Source organism: Varroa jacobsoni, unplaced genomic scaffold (genome assembly GCF_002532875.2).
Source record: "Varroa jacobsoni isolate VJ856 unplaced genomic scaffold, vjacob_1.0 scaffold_984, whole genome shotgun sequence".
Classification (NCBI taxonomy): Eukaryota; Metazoa; Arthropoda; class Arachnida; order Mesostigmata; family Varroidae; genus Varroa; species Varroa jacobsoni.
This window is the reverse complement of record NW_019213886.1, coordinates 178,055-188,311: the sequence shown is the minus strand read 5'-3', so window position 1 is coordinate 188,311 and position 10,257 is coordinate 178,055. Positions and strand designations below refer to the sequence as shown.

The 10,257-nt window shown below is 36.1% G+C and overlaps 2 long non-coding RNA genes across 2 annotated transcripts; both read right to left on the bottom strand.

Annotated features, from left to right (window-relative positions):
* Positions 1-398: 398 nt before the first annotated feature.
* On the bottom strand, positions 399-2,416 carry LOC111265551 (uncharacterized). The gene is made up of 2 exons (XR_002683520.2): positions 2,166-2,416; positions 399-687 (listed from the first exon to the last, which is right to left on the bottom strand). It is a non-coding gene; the product is annotated as an uncharacterized LOC111265551 (long non-coding RNA).
* A 6,504-nt stretch (positions 2,417-8,920) lies between these two features.
* LOC147752794 (uncharacterized) lies at positions 8,921-9,721 on the bottom strand. Its single transcript, XR_015313100.1, has 2 exons — positions 9,434-9,721; positions 8,921-9,248 (listed from the first exon to the last, which is right to left on the bottom strand). It is a non-coding gene; the product is annotated as an uncharacterized LOC147752794 (long non-coding RNA).
* Positions 9,722-10,257: the final 536 nt, after the last annotated feature.

Sequence of the window (10,257 nt, the reverse complement as noted above, 5' to 3'; positions counted from 1 at the left end):
CCATTAAATGTCGTTTAAAAACCGCGACACGCAGTCATTGTAGAAAAGAAAGTGTGAAGAAACTCAAAAAATGTATAGGTATACATGTAGATGTTTTAAAGGAAAATCTACCAGAACCTATAGCTGGATTCCTGAAAAAAAAAGTGAAAGATCTAGCACTGAATTTCCTTCACACCATTACGAAATAACTGAAGGGTATTAATTAAGGAGGAACTACTTGAAATGGAACATGACACTGATTCAGTACCCACAATGCCACTATCGAACCTGATACTACTAACCTAAAGGAACCATGTTCCTAGCATAACAGATTTAAAATTAATCACAACAAGTAGTTAAAAAGTTAAACCACATTCACGTGCTAAAGTTAGTTCGCGGAAAGAAACAGTAAGTGAAAATATTAAAACTTTACCTTATGAGAAATCTATTGACATAGACTACATTTACTGAGTAATATCCCAACGCATATTTTTCGATCTTGAACCGTATCTATTGCACATCGGTATACATTGCTTTTTTTCGGCCGCTTTTTCAACGGTTGTTTACTCTGCAGTCATCTGGTCCGTTTCTCTTGTGCTGACAAAGCTGGTTGTTGGTGCGGCGCAAGTGCTCTTTTCTTTCGGTAATGGCCTGTGGTCTTTTATTTTCGGTTTCGGCTGGATCTCGGTCGTCTCTTCGCTACAGATTCTTCAAACGAAATGCAGTAATTCGGATTCCACTTTAGATTTGCTTATTTAAAATATAGACATGGCCCTTAAGTTTAGCATGCGATCATTCTTTATGCGATTCCTCTGGTGAAGTGTCTTGACTGCGCGGGCGCCGCTATATATGTTGCTATAGATGGTCATGCAGACGATCCCGCCGCAAAAGGGTTGGCAAGGCCATAATGTCTTATAAATGTCTGTGGAGCCTTGTCAGCAGATTCTATGATCGCACGTAAAAGACCTATCCACCAAAGACTATGTAATCTTATGGTATTACTTTCGAAGGCTATAATGAAGTAACTGAATTATTTGCGTCTTTTGTTGGTGAAAGTTTTATGTTAGATTACGGCAATTCAGCTAGATTCTCCATTACCCTATGCCTCGATGCTCCTCTCAAAACGTTTCCTTAATTATCCTTAGAATTTTTCACCTGCTACCGATGAAGTAATTCTCTCACCTATAGACAATTCGTTTGCAAAAGCCGACTACCTTACCTACAGTTGTTTCATGTAAAATCTTCTAGCAAATACTTCGTGTAATTACCTACGGATACATATACTTATTTTTTCAGACATGTTTTTCTATCATGGTTTAGGATCTTTCAGGTCTTTTATTTGAAGGTAAAGACAGCACTGATAGTTTAACAAACTAAGATCCATAATTATAACCCACATCTCTGCAAAATTCTTGAAAAAATGTGTCAAAGGTCAGCTTGCAATCCACGTTTTCCGCATAACCTTTCTCATGTTGCGGTATAATTTTCTTCGCTCGTGCCCCTCTGATGAAGATGATGGCATCCTTCTAGCCTTTATTTGTAGCCTTGTAGCAAAATCATTTCGCAACATCGCACGATATGTTTTTTGAAGCTCTTTCGTAATATAACTTTTTCTCTTATAGTTTACAATCGGCTTAAGTCTTATTTAACCAACCACTTCTTAATTTTGTGCATACGATCTCAAGTGATTCTTTAATAACACATGGGAATGTAGTCAGTTTTAGGTCCATCTGTATTATTCCTTTATATGAATGTACTGCTTTTCTTCTTACATTATGCCCGAAATATTATGCTTGCACTGCTGTGCTATTTAATCTTCACGCTAGGCATTTCCTCCAACGCGTATTCCTGTATCAATATAAATCCCTTTTTCAACCGATTATTGCATCTGCTATTGTGCGCGTATCATTTCATCGCGAATAACGTTTAATATATTGTGGGAACCGTATCAAACATATACTGAATGACAAGTGTTACAAAAACTGAATGAAAAAAAAAAAGATTAAATTTCCAAATAGAGCAAAACTTGTTTTGAAAATAAATAGGACGCTTACATCGGAAAACGCAAAAGGTAAAAAAATGACTTAAAAGTTACAGCTGGGACATCAAACAGCGACGAATTACAAAATAGATAATTAGAAAATGGCTAATTAAAAGTGAAGGAAGTAGAATCCACATATTCTCACTCATTCTGAAGCAGTGGCTAATTGGAGTACCAGACACACAGAATAACAGCTCAGAGTAGTTAAATATTTTCACTCCCTACAAGAACCAGATTACCATCACTTTCATAATAGATTTTAGCTCGAACAGGTTAAGAATAACATGCGCAGTAAAACTACATTTTCTTAATAGCCTTTGACCATACAGTACGAGTGATACCAAGCCACTTATAAAGCTTAGTATATAACCTTGTGTGACCGTGCGGTCAAACGGGCATAACGGAATGCTCAAATGAAGCTCTAAATAAACAACCCTTTCTCAGCGCGCCAAAATATGAACTGAACATCAGTTGCCCCATAGTAGAGCTAACAGACGGTACCAACAGTTTCAAACTTACTAAAAAACCTTGAATTTTCTTTAAAAGTTTGTGGAAGAGTTAGAGATCCCACACGATTTATATCGAATCAGGCTTACAGTAAGAATTGTGCCAAATTTGAAACTGGAACAGCTGCAGCACGTCCAAAGCTTCTGAGGAAAACCTTAACGGACTTTAAGAGGAACCAGATTTTCCTCATACCGTCACTAGAAGTGACGCGATGTGGGACAAAAGCTGAACCATCTGAGAATTACGTCACAGGTAAGTTCATGCCGAAGAAGACTGCGAGAAAGATCAGTTTTTTTGCTGCCTTCTTCGACTATCGGAGAATCATACGTTATGAACCTGTGCTGAATGGTTCCACTGTCATTAAAGAGTATTAAGAGGTTTGAAAAAATGTACCCAATATTGCCCGTCAAAATAAATCCAGATTCTATAAAAATAAGTCGTGAGTTTTTTTTGTGATATTGTAACATTTATAAGTTGTTTTTTAGAAAATAACAATTAAAGAAATCGGTATCTACATTGCTCGAACCACTGTACTTACTAGATATAACTCTTTGTAATTTTTTTCACTAATCTAAGGTTTAAGGAACACCAATAATGTAGAAAGAAAACAGAACGTACGAAATTCACTATTTATCACAAAACTGATACAACATAAGAGTTCCTGTGATAAATTGGATACTAAACTGAAACTTAATGAAATATAGTACTTTAGGGAACGGACTATCCTCTGGCTGTAATGCACTATTTATTCCTAGCACATGCATGCTTCCAAAAAACTAGCTTAGTTTAAAGCTTCAATATATGAGGCCGAACGGCGTAAAAGTTATACTTCCGTAAGGTGTACTGAAAAGTCGTTACAATATTTCAGTCCAGTCTTTGCTTGGACTGCACCGAAGGTGTAATGTGTTTTCAGCCTTTTAGGTACTCTTAATACGCAACATTTTGTGTCAGAATAGAAAAATTTTCAGCCTAGTAAGTGTGCTGATCATTACATAAATTACCGGCTTGTTAGTAATCCAACAGAGCAAAGCTCTGAGCCTATGGTAGTTAAGGTCCAGGATTAAGTCCTGATCTACAAGGAGAACGGTTAGCTTATTTACTGGCTCGCATTAGATCAAGTATAACAGTGCGTTGCACGTTATCCATTAACGTTCACGTTAGAAGTCTCAAGAAAGGTTTATGAGAGCCATCGTTGCCGAATCAGGCTAGTGAAGGCGACGTTGTTACGATTTGTAATTCGAAACCTGTTCTAACGGATAAAACCATTTCATAATTAATCCCATCGTGCGCTCTCAAAACACTATGTAGAAGGACATAATGTGTGTGCACTCTAACAAACGAATTAAACTGTGCTAAACAAAATTATTTGCATCTATACTTGATACACTTTGAGTGGAATGTGACCTCATAGAACAGGTGCGGATTACCATGATCGATTCTATAGATAAGACGAGAAGAGCATACTAAATCTATTATTTATTACAGAAGTATTTATGGCAAACTAGATATTATACTAAAATGGAATTCAATAAAATATTGTAATTTCGGGCATGGGTCATCTCTGGCTGCCTTTCCACATGCAACATATATGTAGTTGCTATCAAAGAGTCAGTCAGTTTGAGGTTTCAATAAAACCAAATGCGCGAAAAAGCTGTTTCCAGATTGGAGTCTAACCATGTGGTGCAGCACACCTTAATGACTTGACTTACCTAGTGGCAGTGTGTATTTAGGTGGCATGGGCAGCCGTTTGAGTAGTCTATTGTCAGTGTTGGTGCAATTTCTCTTTACTATTCTTAAACAAAGATGATGTAGTGTTAATGGTGCTCTGTAGAATTTTAACTAGTTTTTTCTGAAAATACCATTTCTCAAGCTGACGTTGCACCAGCTGCGTGCGGTGTAACAGATACACGATATATTCGATTTCTTAATTTGAAAACTCGGCTCCACGATATTACCCTCACATATGGCTGGATAAAGGCATGTTCGCTGAAAGAAAAGATACATGTATATGATATATAAAAGTTTGCTGGTTACTTCAATTGATGTAAAGTAACTAGTAGGTCTGTTATACTCTCACATTATGTTCTGGGTTGTATGCAAAGTATATCCATTTGTATGAGACATTTTGAACCTTTTGAGCTCGCGGAATAACTGAATTTCCTGTTTTGGTCTCTTGTTCACAACTTTTTTTTTTTACTTGATGTTAATATTTCGAGAAGCATAAGACGCTGCCTAAGCAGTTTGTTACTAAACGCTTAACGATTTTAACGGACTGCTAATTTAAAATTTAAGAAAAAATACGATTTGGACCACGATTACAGTTTATTCTTTCTCTAGTTTTCAGGTTCACAATTATACATTATTACCAATTACTAACATAACTGTATTTTTTGATAATCAGTAGATCAACTTGTTTCATGTTGCTTAGCCGGTGGTCAAAGCTGCACTAACACGCCAGTTTTGTCGCCCCCTGTGAACTTTCTAAAAGAACCACCTGGCCATTTAACCTAAAACGGAAACTTACCCTCGCTCGCAGCTCTTTCTTTGCATCGTTTTTTTGAGAGTCAGTGGCAGCTTACGTTGGATTGAAGATACCAAGGTGGACTTAACTACAGTTTAACCAAATAAAATTCCTAAAAAAAGGTCGGATGGCCTAAACGGTTTTTGTCTCTCTAATGTATATGATGAGGTTATTTTACAATTCGTATAGGTAGAGTAAAAGTTACGAGACAAGCTCGGCCTAAAAACCAGATTTAGATTCATTGTTGTTTTTTGTTTAGTTGACATCAGTTACTTCTGATTTTTGTCAGCAGAGCTTTAATTATCAAAACTACCGTGCCAAAGAATTCAAATCCTGCTTGAATTGGCGTCTATTAGAAATTCACCCAAAAAGACTCAAAATAATTGGAAACAAAATTTTACCCTACAGTCGTGTGGGGTACCATTCCTTTAATGGGCTTTTGACCATTTTTACACTGAAATTTTCACTTTAGGTATAACGACTGAATCACATTTTTACTCAGCTCGTCGAAATTGGTTAATAAATGTGAAGAACAATTTCTTTTACATGAAAAGCTCTTTTATGCGTTGACATTAGAAAAGGCATATTCAACCTGAGAACTAAGATATTGCACTAAAAATACATAAATTCCACTTTGATTTAACTTGGCGAGAGCTTTCAATTAGTGTCAAAAATGATAGCCCTACATTAACATTCGACTGCTACTTTGTTAATAGAAAATTTTTTAGACGAAAGTTTCTTCCATCTATAACCTGCTTTGAGCTCTTACATCTTTCTTATAAGAAATCGCCAAAAAACATGTTGGAATGAAGATGGAAAAAACAAAACTGCGGTAGGAAAATATTTATCCACTCGATTTCACCTAAACAGCAGTTCTAAACCGGATAGTACCCTAGCAATTCGCCAACAAAAGGTGAAAAAGTCAACCGACCTAAACATTTTAGGGGTCGATCTTGATCCTAAAAACAGACAGACAAATATATATATATATATATATATATATATATCATTTTGAGGAAAAGCTTCGGCCTATTTCTGTTACTCCATATTAAAGTGAACATCGACATAGCAATAAAGCAAGACCGATAAAATAAAATCTAAACACTATATTTTAAAAATACAATAGGAATATTAGAAAGCAAAACAATCTTTGTCTAAAAAAAGTAAATACTTTCTATTTGAACCAGAGCAGCCAAGTAAGGAAAAATAAAGTAATAAAATGTAAACATTTTGGTGACAAACTCTGTTCTTATCGCAACGGAACTAAAATTTTGTAATCACACGATTCATGTTTTATTCTATTCACGTACATTAACTTGCTTATTTTCTTCGCTTAAAACTTAAAAGCAGACGGTCCCAGAACAATTTTGAGCCTATGGGCATACGCGCGTCAACATGTATATGTCACCTAGGTTGAATTATTATTATTCTTAATAACACTTTCTTAATTTTAATTCCTCGATCTCTTCGTTTCTGTGATTTTTTGCTTTTTCCATGATGCAATTAAATCAGCTAGGGGATCTGCAGGTTACTTTGCTTAAATCTTTGAAAGGCATCTAAGAACCCAGTACGTATACATAAGGCGCAGTAAATAAAATCCCCAAAACTCTGCCACACAATTTTAAACCGTCATTCAGTTTATTTGCTTTGGCACTCGGATGTAAATTAAGCCGTTAAAAAGATTTACAAAATGCATAATCAGCCATGCTCTGTCCATTGTTCATTCTGCTGGCACATTCTTCAACAATACTTAATCTCAGCACTGACTCTCCTTGAACGGCTGGCCGTTTGAAAGTGTTTAATTTCGGTATATTGTTTTCTATTTGAGGAAAAGGAACGAGTTTGATTATTTATTAAAAACGGCGCTGCATAGCCTGTAGCTTCAATCCAATCATATTTACTTAGTTGATTAATTGATCTTTCAATTAACTATCAAGTTTATTAATTTCACTCAGTTGATGTATTTACCTTGGTTAACATTTTTTAAAAAAAATACAGCAAGTTCCTTTTTGCTGAGGAGCAGCAGTGTGCCTATAGTATGAAAAACTGATGCATGACTGATACGCTTTTCACTATTTACTATGTCTGTACATATCTTATACTGGTGGTATTTTGAAAGACGCCCACTTGCCGCTTACCATGAAGTTTTTGCGATTCAAAACATATGAGTCATATATATATAACTCGTATGTTTTGTACTCATATATATATATATATATATATATATATATATATATATAGATAGAGAGAGAGAGAGGGAGAGAAAAAGAACAAGTGAGATAACGATGAACGCTTGTGAAGTTGTAACCGAGTGGTAACACAAAGGCTGACCAACTGAGTACAAAAGTAAGAGATAAGAGAGAACATGAAGAAGCAGAAACACCAGCATTGAAATTCATTTCATAGCTAGCAATATAGCTGCTCATCACTGTGTTGCGTTTCAAGCTGCGTCATCAGCCGATGGATACGAAATAATGTTTTTATGTTTAAAATATACATGAATATACTTCTACGAAAGCCATAGACATAGATGATTAAAATCTAAAAAGGAAATCACTTGAAAATGGAATATAAGGGAGAACTAAAAAGCGACGAGCAAGAACTGCAGGTCGGGTGTCTAGCGTATAAAAAGGGTGGTAAATAATAGTTTATTCCTCAAAATGTGGCCGTAAAGCTCAAAGCTCGAGAGATTAGAATTCGACGGACATATGTTTCGCTAAAGGTCTTGAACCAGTACATTATGACTAGTGATTTAGTTCAGTTACTAAAACTAGGACAATATTTGACAACAAAGTGTGTACAGTGGTCCAACGTTGACAACGAACGTGTTGGGGTATCTTACATAGACGTTTCTAACTACTTTGTTAGTGCATGCCATTTAAGTAAGTACGTGTGATATCGTACGTCCTGTTACGAACGTAGCATTGGCACAATGTAACCCTAAAGAAGATTGCTAGAACACGCATTTGAGACGTAATCTACTAACCCTACTTATTATGGCTTCTGATGTCTCTCTGTTTGACAATGGGGTGGACGATGATTATAGTATACATCTCAATCCTGCCTGCGATTTACTAGTTAAATTTCCTTTGCTAATCAGTGTAGCAATATTTAAAAAGTCCTTTACCTAGAAGAAAGTACTTAATACCTGACAGTCCAAGTATAGTGATCAAAGCTGTAGATCCAATTTCTCAAGCCTTTGACGGGCTAGGTACCTGTGGGAATTTCTTCACAAAATTTGTTTTCCTGATAAAATTGTATTTTTCTGTTAGGTGTAAGTCTAAATAGAAAGAGGATCGTTTCTGGTACGTTTGGTGGTTCTAAAGCAACCATTTCGCAACACGTTGATCACGACTATCACCGTTGTCTTAAGGGGCATGTGACAGTGGGAATTTATACAAAGGTCTTGTGCAGGTATGCGCAGGTGTACAGATAAACAAACATACGGTAAACGAGACAAAGCATCTAGGGTTAGCCAGGCAAATGAAATCTAATGAAAGAATCGGTATGGAAAGCCTGTACAAACTGCACTTCTTTGAAATAATTGGGGATTAAAGATACGACAAAATAAAGAGCATGGCTCTGCTGGCAGTTAGTTTGAACAATTCGATTAAGATTTTCTAGTTTCTCATTTTCCTCTCAGGAATAACTTGGTTCTTCGTTTTTAAATATGTCTTTGGTTCGCATCATCCTGCATGTCTTTCTTTTATTATTTTACCTCATCTGCAAATGATTTAACTTCGAGTATGCTCATATGCTGTTGTGATCTAAGGAATGGTTTAACATTTTCGTGCATTCTATATAAATTTCACGTGAGTAACTAGTTGCACTACTGATATAAAACGCATCCAAAATTGAGTGAAACGTACAAATCTTACGTATTTCTGTTATTGAAACTGCTATTAAGAATAGACATAAAGGGCACCGTTGTATTGAACCATTTTTTAGTTTTAACAAGCGATTAACAATGCTACAACATTGGAAGAAAATAAACTTCAAATTTACATTACGATATTGTCGAGATCTTTTTGCTAGAGAACCTTTGCTACTGGCCTGTTACTTCAAAAATATTAATTAGATCAAAACTCCCACGCTTCGTATACCTTTGCTGGCCACACTTGATACATTTATTAGTCCCTCTGATTCCGAGTGCCGACTGTCTTAACCATGTTTATCTGAGGTTTAACCGGGCAGGAACATCTGGGAAACAAGCGCAATAATTCACCCTTTGCTATAGCTTAAACATCAGAGATTGCAACGTCACTGCATTTTCTCAAATTATTTTTGCTTTACGAATGGGAAGTTGGAGCAGCAGAACACACCTTGTTCTATGAAGAAATTTGTTTAAAAAACTTTTATGACATATACGATTGGAAAATAATCACTTTTAAAGATTGCGCGCTCGAATTTTGCAGCACATATCGGTGAGTATACAGAGGGTCCGAATTTTCAGCACACAGTATCTTACTGAAAACTTTCCAGCATGTGATGTGTTGTCTCATTTTTTGGTCTCAAACAAAACAGACACATCTGATTCTGAGGAAACCTGAGAACCTAACTGAAACATTATTTAATGCTTTGTAACGCCAACATGTTTGAGCAATTTTGCAAATCTTTATGACTGTAAATGCTATTCGAAGCAGTGGTGCTGTCGTTTTCTCGCAGCTGATCCGTATCGCTTGATGCTCTCCGTTCTAAACATCTCAAAAATGTTCTGTAAACTGCGCAGCAAATAACATACCACTTCATGTAACTAACACGGTGTAACATGGTCTGATACAGGTTTAAAGGAAGTCTGCCCACTAATCTTAGAGATGCATCCATGTACTTTGTGAAAAAAGGAGGAGCTCTTTCGTCTAATTGTACACGATCTTATCCTTTTAGAGATCGCAGCTGAAAGCTTATGGAAAATTTTCGAAAATATGATTTACTAGGCTAGTTCGATACCGACGATCTACCGACCTAAGAAGAAAGTTTTACCATTACTTTTTACGGGTATAATTTTAACTCGAAAGAACTCCTCGAAGATGAATTTCCCCTGTGACAAAAATTGCATTTTTGGCGTCTTCCATACTACGAATTTCATCGAAGTTCAACGCTCTTGAACCAGCCTGCCAAGTTTGAAAACAGCATCCAGAACCAAGAGAATATTCCCGTTTCAACCGATTCTCTATTTGATGACGATTATTTGAAGGTAGTTTTGAAGGAT